At 40.3% G+C, this 15,867-nt stretch overlaps 1 long non-coding RNA gene across 4 annotated transcripts in view; it reads right to left on the bottom strand.

Annotated features, from left to right (window-relative positions):
• The window catches only part of LOC138145782 (uncharacterized), a 101,037-nt gene that overhangs the window by 56,635 nt on the left and 28,535 nt on the right, over positions 1 to 15,867 (bottom strand). For all 4 annotated transcript variants that reach the window (XR_011164312.1, XR_011164315.1, XR_011164314.1 and 1 more), the window contains exon 3: positions 4,276 to 4,348. This is a non-coding gene — a long non-coding RNA (uncharacterized lncRNA). The remainder of the gene's footprint in view (positions 1 to 4,275; positions 4,349 to 15,867) is intronic.

The raw sequence follows: 15,867 nt of genomic DNA, 5'->3' as shown, positions 1-15,867 counted from the left end.
AATAGTTGAGGGTAAAGAGCACTGGCCAGTAAATCTTGGAATTCGAGTTTGGGATCTAATGCACTTACTGCATGACCTTGTATAGATCACCATTCCTCTCTGAGCCTCAGTTTCTTACTCTGTAAAAGGAAGGGGTTGAACCAGGTAGTTTCTTAGTCCATAAACTTAGAGGCAGAAGAGGCCTCAAGGAGCATCTGGCTCTTCTCTCCACTCTAGCCACCCCTCCCCCAACCCTTTGCCATTTCATTTCATTTTATTTTTGCTTTTTTTTTGGAGGGAGAAAGCAGGACAATTGGGATTAAGTGACTTGCCCAAGGTCACACAGTTAGTTAAGTGTTTGAGTCCAGATTCTAACTTGGGTCCTGCTTATTCACTGTGCCACTTAGTCACCCTCATCCCCCTTTGCCATTTTATAGGGTAAAAAACTGAGACTAGAGAAAAAGACTTGCTGACATTCACACAGATAGTAAAGAGCTGAGGAGGAGTCAAATCCATGTCCTCTGATTCCAAAGTCATCTCTCTCCTGTGCTTCACTGTAATGCCTCCCCTAGCTCCAACATTCTGTGACTTGTACAGCAGCAAGGTGGCCAGTGGATAGAGTTCTGGACCTGGAGTCTGGAAGACCTGAATTCAAATATGTTCTTAGACACTAGCTGTGTGACCCTGGGCAAGTCAACAAACCACCTCCTGCCTCAGTTTCCTTGTCTGTAAAAAAGGGATAATAATAGCACTGACTTTCCAGGGTTGTTAGAAGGATCATATGAGATAATATCTATAAGGTTCCTGGCATATAGTAGGTACTTAATAAATGCTTATTCCCTCCTAGTCTTTCCCTATATGTAAAAAGAAACTGTGGATTTTTGGTAGAAAAATAAGCATCCATTTCATTTGTAATATTAAATGCATCTACTGGGGTTTTTTAATTGAGACCTTTCATTTTCATATCACCTTCATTTTCCAACACACACCTCCTTGCTTCCCTTAGAGCTTTTCCTTACCATAAGGTAATAAATAAATTTAAATTAATTAATTAATTTAAAATAAAGAAAGAATAAAAGAGAGAGAAAAAAACAGTTCAGCAAAAATTACCAACATATCAACCAAGTCTGCCCACCAGTATATGCAGTAATTCACCTCCATAGCACCCACCTCCTCAAAGCCATGATGAGTGAGGTGCATTCATTCTCACATCTCTGACTTAGGACCAAACTCAGTCGTTAAAGTTACATAGACTTCGGATTCAATTTTGTCTGTCAGTTATATAAAAGCTGATTCCCTGGCTAATCTTTTTCTGGTACCTTCCTCTAGCAACATATCCTCTTTCCTCCATTAATAAAATCCACAAATATCTGCTATATGTTAAAAAAAAAAAAAGGTCTAAGACATGTAAACAGGTTATGACTCTGACCTCTCAGGCTTCTAATTCACTTATCATCTCTAATTGGAGTCACAAAGGCCTTCTGAGGCTGGTGAGTCCTTCTCGGTTGCCTTGGGGCACCTGGCCTAGTCAGAAGGGACTGAGTTCTCTCTCTCCTATTCTTAGAGCTCTCCAAGAAGGATCATTCCTCTTTGCTACCTATCTGGGCCTGCTGAACTGTATTGTTGGAAGGTTCTTCCTGATAACTCCCTTCCCTTTTGTGTCATTTTTAAGCTCGCTTTCTTTTGGCTCTGTTACATTTTAATAACTCTTCTCAAACAGCAAGAGAAGAAAGGTACCCCAGCCTCTCCTCCTGGGTTTAATTTATGATTTTAGGGCCAAGAGTGGATTGGGAAACACAGTACTACTATGCTAAAAACACGGTACTGCTATGTAAAGAATGAGAAGGAGCAAGCTTCTTGCCTAGGTCTGAAGTCATGTTGGGAATTGAGATTTATTTAATCCATCTCATTTCTGTATATGGAGACCTTTTTTGTCATTAACCTTCTTAGAGGCTATATACCTACTAGTAGAATCTCTGGGTCAAAGAGCATGGACATTTTAGTCAATTTCTTCACATAATTTCAAATTGCTGCCAGTTTTCACAGTTCTACCAACAAGGCATTTATTGTACCCATCTTTTCTTTCTTTTTTTTTTTTTTTTGCCTTTTAGAGGGCAATTGGAGTTAAGTAACTTGCTTAAGGTTACACGGCTAGTTTTTTGTGTGTGGGTGTTAAGTGTCTGAGGTCAGAACCGAACTCAAGTCCTCCTGACTTTGGGCCAGCGCTTGTACTGCGCCACCTAGCCGCCCCAGTACCCATCTTTTCACAACTCCTCCAACACTAATAATTCCTATCTTTTTCTAACCTTTGCCAATTGGCTAGATGTAAGGTAAAACCTCAGTCAATGTGAAAATTTCTTTTATTATTTGTGATTTTTGTGACAATGACAATTCTGCCAATTGGTAAGAGTTTGTCATTCTTTGGATAACTATTTGTTCATATTCTTTGCTTATCTATTAACAAATAGCTTTGGGTCTCATATATTTCTGCAAATTGCCTCCCGATCTTGGATATCAGAACTTCATCTATATTTGACTATAATTAACATAAATCTTTTTTCTCAGATGATTTCACTTCTCATCCTAGTTGTATTAATTTTGTTCATATAAAAGCATTTCAATTTCAAATAATTAAAATGCTCTGTTTTGTCATTTGTGACCACCTCTAGCCCTTGTGAGGTTAAGAATTCATCTCAGCTTTGAAAGGTTATTCATCTTACCTGATCTGGGCTCTTCTCAATTGTCTATGATATGATCTTTAATATTCAGGTCATTTTGAGTTTATTGAGAGTCAGTCTACCAAAGTATACCTAATATGTGTACAAATACAATTATAAAATACTCCTTGGAGAAATAAAAAAATAAGTCAAATAATTGTAATGTTCTTTGACTGGGCTATGCCAAAAGACAATTAAAACACAACACAAAAAAATATGATACAGTACATAGAATTAAGATGTTGGTCTAGACCAGGGGTTCTTAACCTTTTTTATATCATGGATCTCTTTTGACAGTAAAGCCTGTGGATCCTTTCTCTGAAAAAAATACTTTAACTGAATAAAATAAAATACATTGGATTACAAAGGAAACCAATTATATTTAAATAAATAGGTTTGGGTTTTTTTCCATCCAAGTTCACAGACTCCTACCTCCTACCCCCAAATCTACTGATAGACCTTATGGACCTCAAGTTAAGAACTCATGGTCTAGACCTAATTCAGCCAGACTATTTCCAGGTTTCTTGGCAATTCTCTTCAAATATATAATTTCTGCTTTCAAATTTGTTGCACACCGGGTCATTGAGCTCAATTAGTTCTGATTCTTCCTTAAATAGCTTGTTCTATGTTTCTATTTTCTAATCAGTATCAAAGAGTTTTGTTGATTACTGTTTTATAATATAGTTCGAGGTCAGAAAGTGATATTTCCCTTTGGTTCTACTTTTTAAAAAAATTATTTCCCTAGATAATCTAGATCTTTTGTTCCTCCAAATGAATGTTGTTCTTGCCTAGTTCTTGTCTCCTTGGCATTTTGATTGGTAAAGCTCAAAATCTGTAAATTAATTTTGGAGGTATTGTTATTTTTGTTATATTGACTTAGCACAGTCAATGAACACTCCAATTATTTGACTTGTTCTTTATTTCTCTAAGGTGTATTTTATGATTATATCTGTACAAATATTGGGTGTACCTTGGTAGATTGACTCCCAATTGTTTAATGTATTTTGTAGTTGTTTTTAGTGTGACTTCCCTTTCTACTATCCCTACCTCCTCCTCACATTTCCTGGTGCCAGTCATGAAACTTGGAGTTGGGAGGGGCCTCAGAAGGCTTCTTGGTCCAACCCCTCCTTTTATAGATAAGGTACTGAAGAACAGAAAAGCAAAGTGCTTTGTCCAAAATCAGACACAGAAAGTGTCAGAGACATTGTTGAACCTGGGTCTTTGACTCAAGCTCCGGTGGGCTTTTTCATTACAATACCCTGCCATTCTTTCATCTGGTCCTCTCAGCATTTTCCTCTTTGACTAAATAAAGACAAATAGCTAGGGGTAATCTGACATAGAGGTGAGCACTTGGGACTTGGAGTAAGGCAGGACACACTTGGGATCAGATCCCTGCCCAGAGACTTCTTCAATTATGCAGCCATCTCAACAAATTTCCCTGAATTTTGGTTTCTTCATCTTCAAAATGGAAATAAGGATGCTTGGCCAACATACCTCACATAGTTAAGAGAAAAGCACTTTGTTAACCTTAAAACACTTTACAAAAATAAATTTTATCATTATGGACGCCCATACTTACTAGATCCAAATCACGTAGATGGTTCTAGAGATGTCAAGTAAGTTATTGGCGATTATCACCCATCTTGGGAGACCTAAAAGTTAATATACAGTCTCCAATCACTGTAGTTCATTCATTCATTCATTCATTCATTCATTCATTCATTCATTCAAGTATTCATTGTGTGGCCACTTTGTGTTCAACAATGTGTTAGGTGCTCAAGGAGACAAAGAAAAGAAACAGTCTCCGGCCATCATGGAAGTAATCAGTAATTATTATTTAATTTTGTTGCTGCTTTAACTGCCACACTTTAAAAACCATTTTTAAAATGCCAAAGTCTTGAAAGTTTCTTAGGCGGGGTCTTTCTTGAGGTCATGTGGTCCATCCTTCTGTGTCTAGGCAAAACCACACCCTGACAAGTCCATGAGGTCCCAAGGTAACTGGTCAATATTGCTCCTGATTGCTCTGTGGAGGGTGTGTGTGTGACTGCCCATGATGGAAACGTTGAACCATGATGAGATGATTCAAACTGGAGGGTGCTGGAGGACTCTGACCCTTTCCAAAGAATATTGAGTAACTAGATATGAACTGGGCCAGAGCCTCTCAGGACACCCACTCCCGACACCACCACTCACACACCCTGCAAATGCTTATGATTGCCCTTATTTGTACTTATGCTCCACTAAAGAGAGTCTTTTCTGCATGATGAGAAGGTATGCCCCTCCCCCTCCTTGGCACAAATCAATCCCAGACTGGGTAATTCCAAAGTTATTTCAACTTGCTTTTGTAATGTTTAAAATAATGATTTGGGGGCATTTTACTTACCCTCTCACTGGCTGGATTAAAGTTACAGGGCATTCACTTACCTAGAATCAGAGTTCCTGAGCTGGAAAGGAGCTTAGAGTCTAACACCCTCTTTTAAAAATTAGCCCAAAGAGGAGGGGTTTGGCCAGGGTCACACAGGTTGTAAATGGCTGGGCCAGCATTTGCACCTAGGTTTTCTGGATCTAAATTCATTGCTTTTCCACTATAATTCTGTGTATATGGGGGTGGGGGTGCTAAGAATGGAGGGCATAGGACAGAGGAAGGACATGGTTCATCATTGGATAAAGAGAACTTAGAGGGACGCTAGAAGGGGAATAGAGTGGAAAAGAAGTAGCCATGGCCTGGTATGACAAACAGATGCCCTGAAAGTAATCCACAGGCATCTAATCCACAGGTGATTGGTAATAGAAAAATCTTTTAGGGAAAAGATGAGAAGGTGTGGAATCTCAGCATCGTGCTCCAGAAAGATGGAAAGATGTGGAAGGCACAGACTCCAGTTTCAAAATCTGACTATTCTTTCCTCAAGAAGTAAGAATAATGGAAGTGCTGGACCAAAGCACCTTTCAGTTCCCTTCTTGCCATAAACCTCAGATCCACTGTGAGTAATCTTAGCTCCTAGGTTCTACAAAGCTAACAATCTTTTTTCCCACAACTTCTGGACCTTCACTGTTGACAAGAAGACCAAAAACAGGGGAGGCTAGGTGGCACAGTGAGTAAAGTGCCGGCCCTGGAGTACCTGAGTTTGGTTCTGGCCTCAGACACTTAACACCCACACACAAAAAAACTAGCTGTGTAACCTTGGGCAAGTTACTTAATCCCAATTGCCTTCCAAAAGGCAAAAAATAAAAAGACCAAAAACACCACCTTTACACAGACATCTCCTGGGAAAGGGCCCTAGATTGGAAATCAGAGGACCTGAGTTTGAATCTTGCCTCTGATCTATACTACCTGTGTGACCTTGGATAACTCACCTGGCCTGTTTCCTCATTTATATAATAGGGGGGGGAGGGGAGGTTTGGACTAAATTATCTTTAAGGATCCTCCCAGTTTTAAATGTATGAGCCAGAACACATGACCTTTAGTGTATAGAGGTGAATGCCTCAGGCTTCTGCAAAGAGATGGTGGACTGATAACTACCCTGATAAAACAAGAAGGGAAGGGAGAGCCTTGCAACAGGAATTACCAGCCAGAAACTATATATACAATGAAAGGAATTTACATTGGTAAGAGGAGTTTCTTCATTGGGAGCTCCCTACATAATAAAATCAAAGGTCTATGCTAAAAATACACGTGTGCATGTGTATGAATATGTGTGTGTGTATAAAATGTTATGGTTCTGGCCCACTCTGTGGAAGCTTTTGGGGGAAACTACTTCCAGTGTGATTCATTCCTGAGAAGCTTGTACTTAAGATGATGAAGAGTCCTTTATTGGCTACAGAATAGAAAGCTGATGACTCAATGGAGAGGCAAAAGAGAAGTAACCTACCCCTCTCAGCTCTCTCTTCCTTCCCAGCTTTGAATTGCACAGCACCGTTTCAAATTGGGTCCTGAGAATTCAATGGGCTAGGAGTGAATGACCCATCATAGGAAATCAGTCCATATTGGCAGCTGGCATAGGGAGACTCAGACAGGCAAGCTTAGGACAAGGTCCATGGTTGCCTTTTCCTCTTTTGTGTTTTCTTTTTCAAGTATATGACATTTAACAACCTTAAGGTTGATATGTGGGGACTTAGAGGTCTGTGACTGTGGTGGTAGCTGTGTCCAACAAGGCATTGGTATCAGCATCCACTACAGTGATGGTGGCTGACAATGGAAGAAGCTAATGCATGGGGAGGGATGACTATCAGTTGGAAGACTGACCTTTGCCTGGCTGTTTTAATGGGAATTGTCTGGACAGTGTCCTGCCGAGGTAAAACACAAATCACTTCATTAGCTACCCTGCAAACTGCTTTATGTTCTGATGAGGTTTTAAGAATAGCCTCCCTTGGACCTTAATTCAAATCTGGCCTCAGACACTTGACACATTTACTAGCTGTGTGACCTTGGGCAAGTCACTTAACCCCAATTGCCTTGCCTTCCTCCTTCAAAAAGAATAGACTTCCAGCAGACTGTAACAGTAGTTATAAATTAAGCTACCAGATCTTGTTCTGTAAATGCCTGCCTATGAGTGTCTATGTTTAGTATTCCTTTTGTTTGTGGTGATAAATTTGTTGTTGTTCAGTAGTCTTTAGCCATGTCTGACTCTTTGTGACCCCATTTGGGATTTTTTTGGCAAAGATACTGGAGTAGTTTGATGTTTTCTTCTGCAGTTCATTGTACAGATGAGGAAACTGAACCAAAAAGGGTTAAGTGACTTACCCAGGGTCACATAGCTAGTTAGCATCTGAGGCCAAATTTGAACTCAGGTCTTCCTGACTCCAAGCCCAGTGTTCTATGCACTGTGCCACCTAGCTGTCTTATGTAGGAATAAATTATCTGTCCCATATCTGGTTCATATTCTACTTTCAGTGTGTCTTTAAATTTCTTCTTTTGGTGAAGGCCCTAGGTATGAACCAGTAAGTAAAATGACCACTACAGAAACCAGGATAACAGGCTTAATGAGTCAGTGAACATGAGAAAAGAGAGCCCCTCTTATTAAATCTAAGCTCCCCAGGACTGAATCCAGTCCAAACGAAATGCCTAGATACAAAACCATAAGTGGGTGTAGTATCCCCAGCCTCCGGCTATCCATCAATGACACCTCAGTGCCAGAAACTAATGGACTTAACTCTAAGGCTAGATGGAACTTCGCTTTCTTTTTTAATTTTAAAACTAAATTTTGTTGATGCCCTTTGTTTTTACATTACAGACAGACACTTATGACAATACCTCTCCTTGTTCCCCCTCCAATTGAACCCTCCCTTGTAATAAAGAAAAGTACCTCATCTTACACTGTATATACCATTTTGCCCCAGTAGCTTCCACTTCTCTGCTGAGAGGAAGATATATTTCTTTATCAGTTATAGGTTTTTCTGTTACTCAAAACTTAGTTTCCTTTTAGTGATCTTTTTCCTGGCTGTGAAGTGTGTGCTGTTAATGTAAGACATGTGCCCCCACATGCAAAAATATATTCTACACATGATACATGTGTGTGTATGTCTACATGGGCTGTCAAAACACTCTCCCAGGGAAGCATTGCCGGATAGCTCTGGCATCCTGCCCACTCCTCTCCAATAGAGACTTTGATCCCTGCCTGGGGAGGAGCAGGAGAAGGGACCATAAGACTAGCCACTCTCTTTTCCTCTGAGAGACTAAAATTATATTTGTCTGCTCCCTAAATATTTCCTGTCTGGGGGAATTTTTTTGTTAGATTGTTTAAGCCATCCTTTGGTTACCATCCCTTAAAGGTGGGTACCCCAAGCTCATATCCACAGAGTTGACTCCCACCAAATGCTAGTTACACAAAAGAACTATCACAAATAGTGAAGGATAAATAAACTTGGGCAAAAAAGTAAATAGAAATCAAAGAAACTCTACAGGTTAGAATATATAAGAAAACACACAGCGAATGAGGGAGGCATGGAGAGGACAGGGGAGGACCGGAGAGGGGAGGGAGAGAAGGGAGAAGAAATAATGAGAGAATTTCAAGGTAGAGTTTTCATAGCATCACCAGTCTCACCCAAGGGGAAATTCCCTGATCTCTCAATGTGTCTTTTCTCTCTTCATGGGTCTCTCCTTGAGAAAGTCTATAACCAAGTCTCTTTGTCTCTGTCTCTTAGTGGCCACTCTTTATGCTTGGAGCTCTCTCTGGCCTCATCTCCACCTCCTGGCCTCCCTGACTTTGTTCACCACTCAGCTAATGTCCCACCTTCTTCGAGAAGCCCCTCCTGGTCCTCCTCAACCTTAGTACCTGCCCTCTGAAATTACCTTCAATTTCTTCCATATATATCTTGTTTTTAGATCATTGTTTGCATGTTGCATTCTCCATCAAACTGTAAGCTCTTTCAGAGCTGGGACTGTCTTTTTGCCTTTCTTTTTACCAGTGTGTTCAAACTATTCACTGGAAGTTCAAATACTGAAACTGAAACTTAAATACTTTGGTCATATACTGAGAAGACAGGACTCATTGGGAAAAACAAAAACAAAACCCTGATGTTAGGAAAGACTGAAGGCAAAAGGAAAAAGGGGACGGCAGAGGAGGAGATGGGTAGATAGTATCACGGAAACCACAAACATGCAACTTGTCCGGCTTGGAGAGATGGTGGAGGATAGAGGGGTCTGACATACATGGGATCATGAAGAGTCAGACCCACTGAACAACAGAGCACAGGGCATGGCACACAGTAGGCACTGAATAAGTGCTTGTTGATTTAAAAAGGCTTTTCCTCTTCAAAGCTCTTAATCCAGCTCCACCCCTCCCATAGGCGCATAGCAAGTAATCATTCTCTCATGAATCTGGAATCACATCTAAGCATCAGCACAAGACTGGGTGTTATACAGCCCTGAATCATTGTAGTCATTGTGGGCTGTCCTCCTGGTTCTGTTGATTTCACTGTATCCATTCATACAAAACTTCTCCTACTTCTCTGCATTCCTAATTTCTTATTTCACAGTAATATTCTATTACTCCATTAAGTCTTTCTTTGATGACACAACAGGTTTCTGTAGGATGAAGAGGGGCTAAAGAGCTTTTTATTTAGTTGAATGTTCCTTAAAATGAAGTCCCCTTTGTCATGGCCAGCAAAGGCAGACTTCTCAACCCAAATCTCTCCTTCAAATCATATACATCCCACTAGGGTCACTTCCTTTGGTTAAAGCTTTATGCCTTTAGTAGGTTCCATTCAAAATGCATTACCTGGGAGGGAGTCACACTGACCAAGCATTATTCATCACCATAATTGGAGGGACTTTATCATCTTAATTTTGAACAGGACACTGAATGAGTATATTATGAAGGGGTGGGGGTATAAAGAAAGGGAGGAGGGAGCTAAGGTCAGGATAATAAATGGGAAGAGGCAAACGCTTGTGGGACCCTAAGTACCTATTGTATAGTTGGGTAGGACACCACCATAAATGGAACAGAAAGTGCCCATAGTGAAGATGGGAGGCTGCTGACAGCAAACCACCCTATCACTGCTAATAGAATCACTGTCCTCCAACTGCCCTGCACTGACAACTTTGGAATGACTGTTGACTCCTCCCCTGGTCATGCCCCAGATTCCCACTGCCTCTCTGATCTCTCTGCTGCAATCTTTCCTACACCCAGGTGCTAGATCAATCTTCCTTAAACCCTGCTTTCATCAAGGCATTCCCTTGTTCTAGAACCTATGTTGGTACCCTATTACCTATTCTGACAAATCTAACCTCTTGGCCAGCAATCAAATCCCTCCACCCACTATCCCCACCCATCCCTTCCATCATTCACATTTGTGTCCCTGTATTGCTCAACATGACTACACCAATCCGACTAGGCTAATCTGTTTGCTATCCCTTACAAAGGTTTAAAAGTTCTCTGATAAAGGTCTCATTTCCAAGATACATGAGAAACTGATTGAAATTTATAAGAATTAGAGCCATTCCTCAAATAATAAATGATTAAAGGCTACAAAAAGGCAGTTCTCAAGGGAAAGAATTCAAACTGTCTATAACCACATTAAAAAAAAAAACCTGCTGCAAATCATGAATAATTAGAGAAATGTTCTTACAGACCTCTAGCAATATAGAAACTATGAGGTTCCATCTCATAGCCATCAAAATGCAAAGTTGACAGAAAAAGAAAATGACAAATGTTGGAGATGTGAGAAAACAGTCACATTGATATTCTATTGGCAAACCTTTGAAGTGGTTCTGGAATCATTCTGGAAAGCAATTTGAAACTATGCCCCCAAAGTTACCAAGCTATGTCCTTTGACCCAATGATACTACCACCAGGCCTGAGCACCAAAGAAAAGAGATCAAAGTGGAAAAAGTTCTATATGTACAAAAATATTTATGGCAGTTCCTTTTGTGGTGGCAAAGAACTGGAAACTAAAAGGATGTACATCGACTGGGGAATGACTAAAGAAATTATGGTTCATGAAAATAGTACTTATTTCATGAGAAATGATGAAGGATGGTTTCAGAGAGACCTAGAAAGACTTGTATGAACTGAAGCAGGGTGAAGGGAGCAGAACCAGAAGAAAAAATGTATACTACAACAAAAAGGTTATAAAAATAAGTAATTTTGAAAGACTTGAGAACTTTGATTAATGTAATGATCAATTATTGATTCCAGAGGAACCATGATAAAAATGCTGCAAAAATATTCAAAATATTCAGAAGGACACATATATTTTTGTACATGGCCAATATGGGAATTTGTTTTCCTTGACTATGTATGTTTGTTACAGGGGCAGCTAGGTGGTACAGTTGGTAGAGTGCCAGGCCTGGAGACAGGAAGACCTGAGTTCAAATGTGGCCTCAGACACTTAGTAATTATGTGACCCTGGGTAAATCATTTAACCCTGTTTACCTCATCTCCTCATTTGTAAAATGAACTGGAGAAGGAAATGGCAAACTACTCTGATACTTTTGCCAAGAAAACCCCAAATAGGATCATGAAGAGTAGGACCAGGGGAGGCTAGGTAGCACAGTGAATAGAGCACCAACCCTAGAGTCAGGAGGACCTGAGTTGAAATCCAGCCTCAGACACTTAACACAAAACTAGCTGTGTGACCTTGGGCAAGTCACTTAACCCCGATTGCCCTACCTTACCCCCTCTAAAAAGCAAAAAGAAAAATCTAAAAAAAAAAAAGAGTTGGACCAACTGAAAAATGACTGAACAACAAAAATTTGTTATAAGGTCTCTATATCTTTTTTTTTTTAACTTTTTTTTCAGGGTTAGGATGAGGAAGCAGGAAGAAGGAAGAAAAAAATACTTAACTGAAAAAAAATTATTAAAAAAATAGCAAGTAACTAGCTTACTTCTTGAAGGCTTGGTTTCTAGTATGTGAGCATGCTATACCAGTTGTGGTCTATATAAACTCTGGGAATACTTATTCTGACTCCCTGGGGATCCATCAGGCAGCTAGCTGGAGATTCTAGGACCCTTACCCCAGTTATCTTTCTTACCAGCAAATTGGGGTCCCAGAACAAGGCTGTATTTCAGTTCTAGGGCTATCACTAAGGATTTGGGGTACCTTTCTAATGCTATTGGCCCATACCCTTCTTCCAAGGTGTTTTCCCCCAAATCAGTTGCCAATGATTAGCACCCCAGGATCATTTAACCAGTTTATATCAATTAGCTTTTACAAAGATATATTTCTGGAGAAGATCTAGCAAGTGCAGAGCATCTATTTTCCCCCACCCCACACCACCCCAATGCCTAAAGGGACATTCTCTCCTCTACTACCCAGGAGAGCTGCCTTAAATTTGCTAAAAAAAAAAAAAAAAAAAAAAAGCACTGATCTCCACCAAGTTTCTTTCCAAATGCAGTATAGTCAATTGCTAAGTTACTCCTTTGCTTGCAGAAACTAACATGTCGGTGTTGATTCCCTGAAGGGCTGGGTCAAGTAGATGACTTGGGCCTTTGCCCTTATAGGTTCTAGTCCCTGGATTCCTGGTGTTTCTGTCAAATCTAGCAGGGAGACTTCGTTGCCAGTGCTAGTTATTTCTCCCTACCTAAACAGTGGCTTGTAGTAGTCCTTGCCTCATCACTCTAAGGCAGTCAGGCAAGAAAAAGAACAAGGACCATTGAGGACTTTTGAATACATGCTTAGTTCTGACTCTGAAGCCAGAAAAGCCTTTCCTCACCTCCTGGCAAATGGACTGGAAATAATCCTAGAATAATTATGAAAGTTCTCAGGTGGAAAGCTGGGCCCTCCATTACACCTGTGATCAAGGAACTTATACTTTACTGGAGAATACAATTTATAATACAGATAAGTAAATTCAAGATATTTCAAAGAAAGAAAGAAGGTTAACAATTAGGGGGACTAACTGGGACTCTTGAGTCTCAGTTTTTCTCATCTGTAAAATGAGGCAGTTGGGTTAGATGGCCTCCATTTTAGCTCCATATCCCACTGGGCTATGATCCCATAGCCAGATGATTTCCAAGTACATGTCTAGTTCTAAAGTCTATGACCCAATATTTTTTTTGTCTTTAGCTTTAGAGTAATTTCTCCCCCATCCTTAACCCTAATCTATATCTTGATCTGACAACAAAGCAACCCTTCTCTGCTGATTCCACTAGAAAACCTGAGCATGAGAAGGACCAAAGAACTGGAAAAGACAGAATGTTGGGACAAACATTATTATTATTCCCATCTGGCAAATAAGGAAACGGAGGGGGAGTGAATTACTCAATGTCATATAAGACCAGATCCCAGATCAGACTCCAAATCCAGGGCTTTGGGCATAAAATAGAAGGGAAGAAAATAAACAGTTTACATTTTTGTTGTAATTAAAGATAAATTCTTAGCTTAAGTAATCACCCATCCCATCATTAAAGATATTAATAGAGAAAGTTTGACTGAAACTTGTGAAAATAAAGATATAGATTAAAAAGTAAACATACTTGCACAAATTCAGACATATTATCATTTATTCATGTGTCGTTTTGTTGAAGTTTAGTCATGTATAACTCTCCAGAAGCCCATTTGGGGTTTTCTTGGCAAAGATGAATGGTTTGCCAATTGCTTCTCCAACTCATTTTACAGATGAGGAAACTGAGGCAAATAGGGTTAGGTGACTTGCCCAGGGTCCACAGCTAGTAAGTACCTCAAGCCAGATTTGTGCTCTTGCCCATGTCTCCCTGATCCTAAACCCATCACTGTCCACTGCGCCATCTAGCTGCACATAGTCATGACTTTAATAAAGATAGGACATTTTAACTAGAATGAGCAAATGACTAGTCTTGCAGGGGAAATATGTGGGGACTCTAATTAATATAATTGTTCTCTCCATAAAAAAAGAGGTTTTTTTTTCTTTCTTTTGGTCCAAGCCTGTGATTTCATTGGTATGGGGAACTCCTGATGCGGAAATTCTCTCCACTGATTCAGATCTGCAATTCATAATCTTGAAATTACCTGGGGCACTGCGATTTGCCAAAGGGTCACTCAGCTACTTTATCTATAGTCTTTCTAACTCCAAAATAAGCCCCTTGTCTAATAATATCACATTCCTGTAACCTAAAAAATAGAGTGCTAGTAATGAAGTGCTAGTAATGAATCCATTTGATATTAATGTAGAGTAAATATAGACCATGCTATAATAGAAAGAGGGGAAGCTAGGTAGTGCAGTGGATAAAGTAAATATGGCCTCAGGCACTTACTAGCTGTGTGATCCTGGGCAAGTCACTTAACCCTGTTGTAATGTAATGCCAAAAGAAGGCAACTTCCCAGGTTCAAAATACCAGCATAGGTGCTCTCTATTTTATTCAGTGACAAACCAAGAACAGAGAAGATCAAAACATGACATCATTCAAAATACAGCATTTACTAAGCGTGATTAAATAATCTCCAAGTACTACCCCACCCCAGGACCTTCCAATCATTCAATCAATTACAAAGTCCCTGTTCTAAATACTTCTCCACCCCTAGGCTATACCTTAATTAAGTCCACCACAAAGCCCCTCTTCACAAATGGAGATTAGTTTCCAAACATAAGGTCAAAAGTTCCCCACCCCTGGATCACAATTGAATCTACCCCAGAGTTACATCAAGTTTAAACACAGCACTTAATACCCAAATGGAGGTCTTTTCTTCATCTTGACACGAGGCAAGTTCTCAGCAATCTTAGTTCCTGGGGAGACAAGGCTTAGCAAGGCCATAAGATACATTGCCAGTCCCTTCATGAATTTATCCTCTGTCTGTAGAACAGTCCTAGAACCCCTGAACACATTAGCAAAGCCCTCTCCCAGGATTTCTGTAAACATCCAACAAGAAAATCCTTCTTCAGGGCTTCCGAACCAACAGAAAGGTTCCCAGACCCCTGCAACAACAGCACTGTCCTTCACCAGTGGACAGTATTCACTCTGTCTGCAGGACAGTCTCCAGACCCCTGCAACAACAGTACTGTCCCTCACCAGTGGACAGTATTCACTCTCTGTCTGCAGGACAGTCTCAGGGCTTCTTAACCAAATGCCAGGTTCCAGGACTTCTTCAACAAAAGGACTGTCTTTCACCAGTGGACAAATCTGGCAAAACAACATCAAAACAGACAGACAAAGTACCAGCAAAACAGCCATGTCTCCTCAGTCCTTGGCAGCTCAGGGGGCAGGTCTCAAAAGTCCAGGGCAATTCAAAGCGGCCACCAGCAATTCTCTTAGTCTCTCTCTCTCCACGAGGTGCTGCTTCCAAAAAGATCTTCCGCCTCTCTCTAGTGTCTCTCCAAATCTACATCACCAGCTCCTCCCAGTTCAGGACTTTCTTTTCACATCAACAAGCCCATCCCACAGGTGGGATTAACAAACTCTGGGTTTTAACACAATCAATTTGAAAACCAAGCCAATACAGGGGAATCTTTAATTGCCATTACTATCACACCTGTTTGCCTCAGTTTCCTCATCTGTAAAATCAACTGGAGAAAGAAATGGCAAACCACTCCAGTATATCTGCCAAGAAAACCCCAAATGTGGTCACAAAGAGTCAGACACAACTGCACAACAGTAGCAACAAAAGAATGGAGAGAGTGCTGGACTTGGGATTCTGAGATCTACCTTCTAATTCTTCTTTGATACTTCCTTGCTCTGTGACTTAAAGCAATTTGACCCCTAGTTGCCTCAGTTTCCTCATCTGTAAAATGGGTATAATAATCATTCAGAAAGGGAAT

This window comes from Petaurus breviceps, unplaced genomic scaffold (assembly GCF_028583685.1).
Source record: "Petaurus breviceps papuanus isolate PSGF00001 unplaced genomic scaffold, PetGlider_PUasm1.0 90750, whole genome shotgun sequence".
NCBI lineage: Eukaryota > Metazoa > Chordata > Mammalia > Diprotodontia > Petauridae > Petaurus > Petaurus breviceps.
The sequence above is the reverse complement of the archived record's forward strand: the minus strand, read 5'-3'. Positions and strand labels throughout refer to the sequence as shown.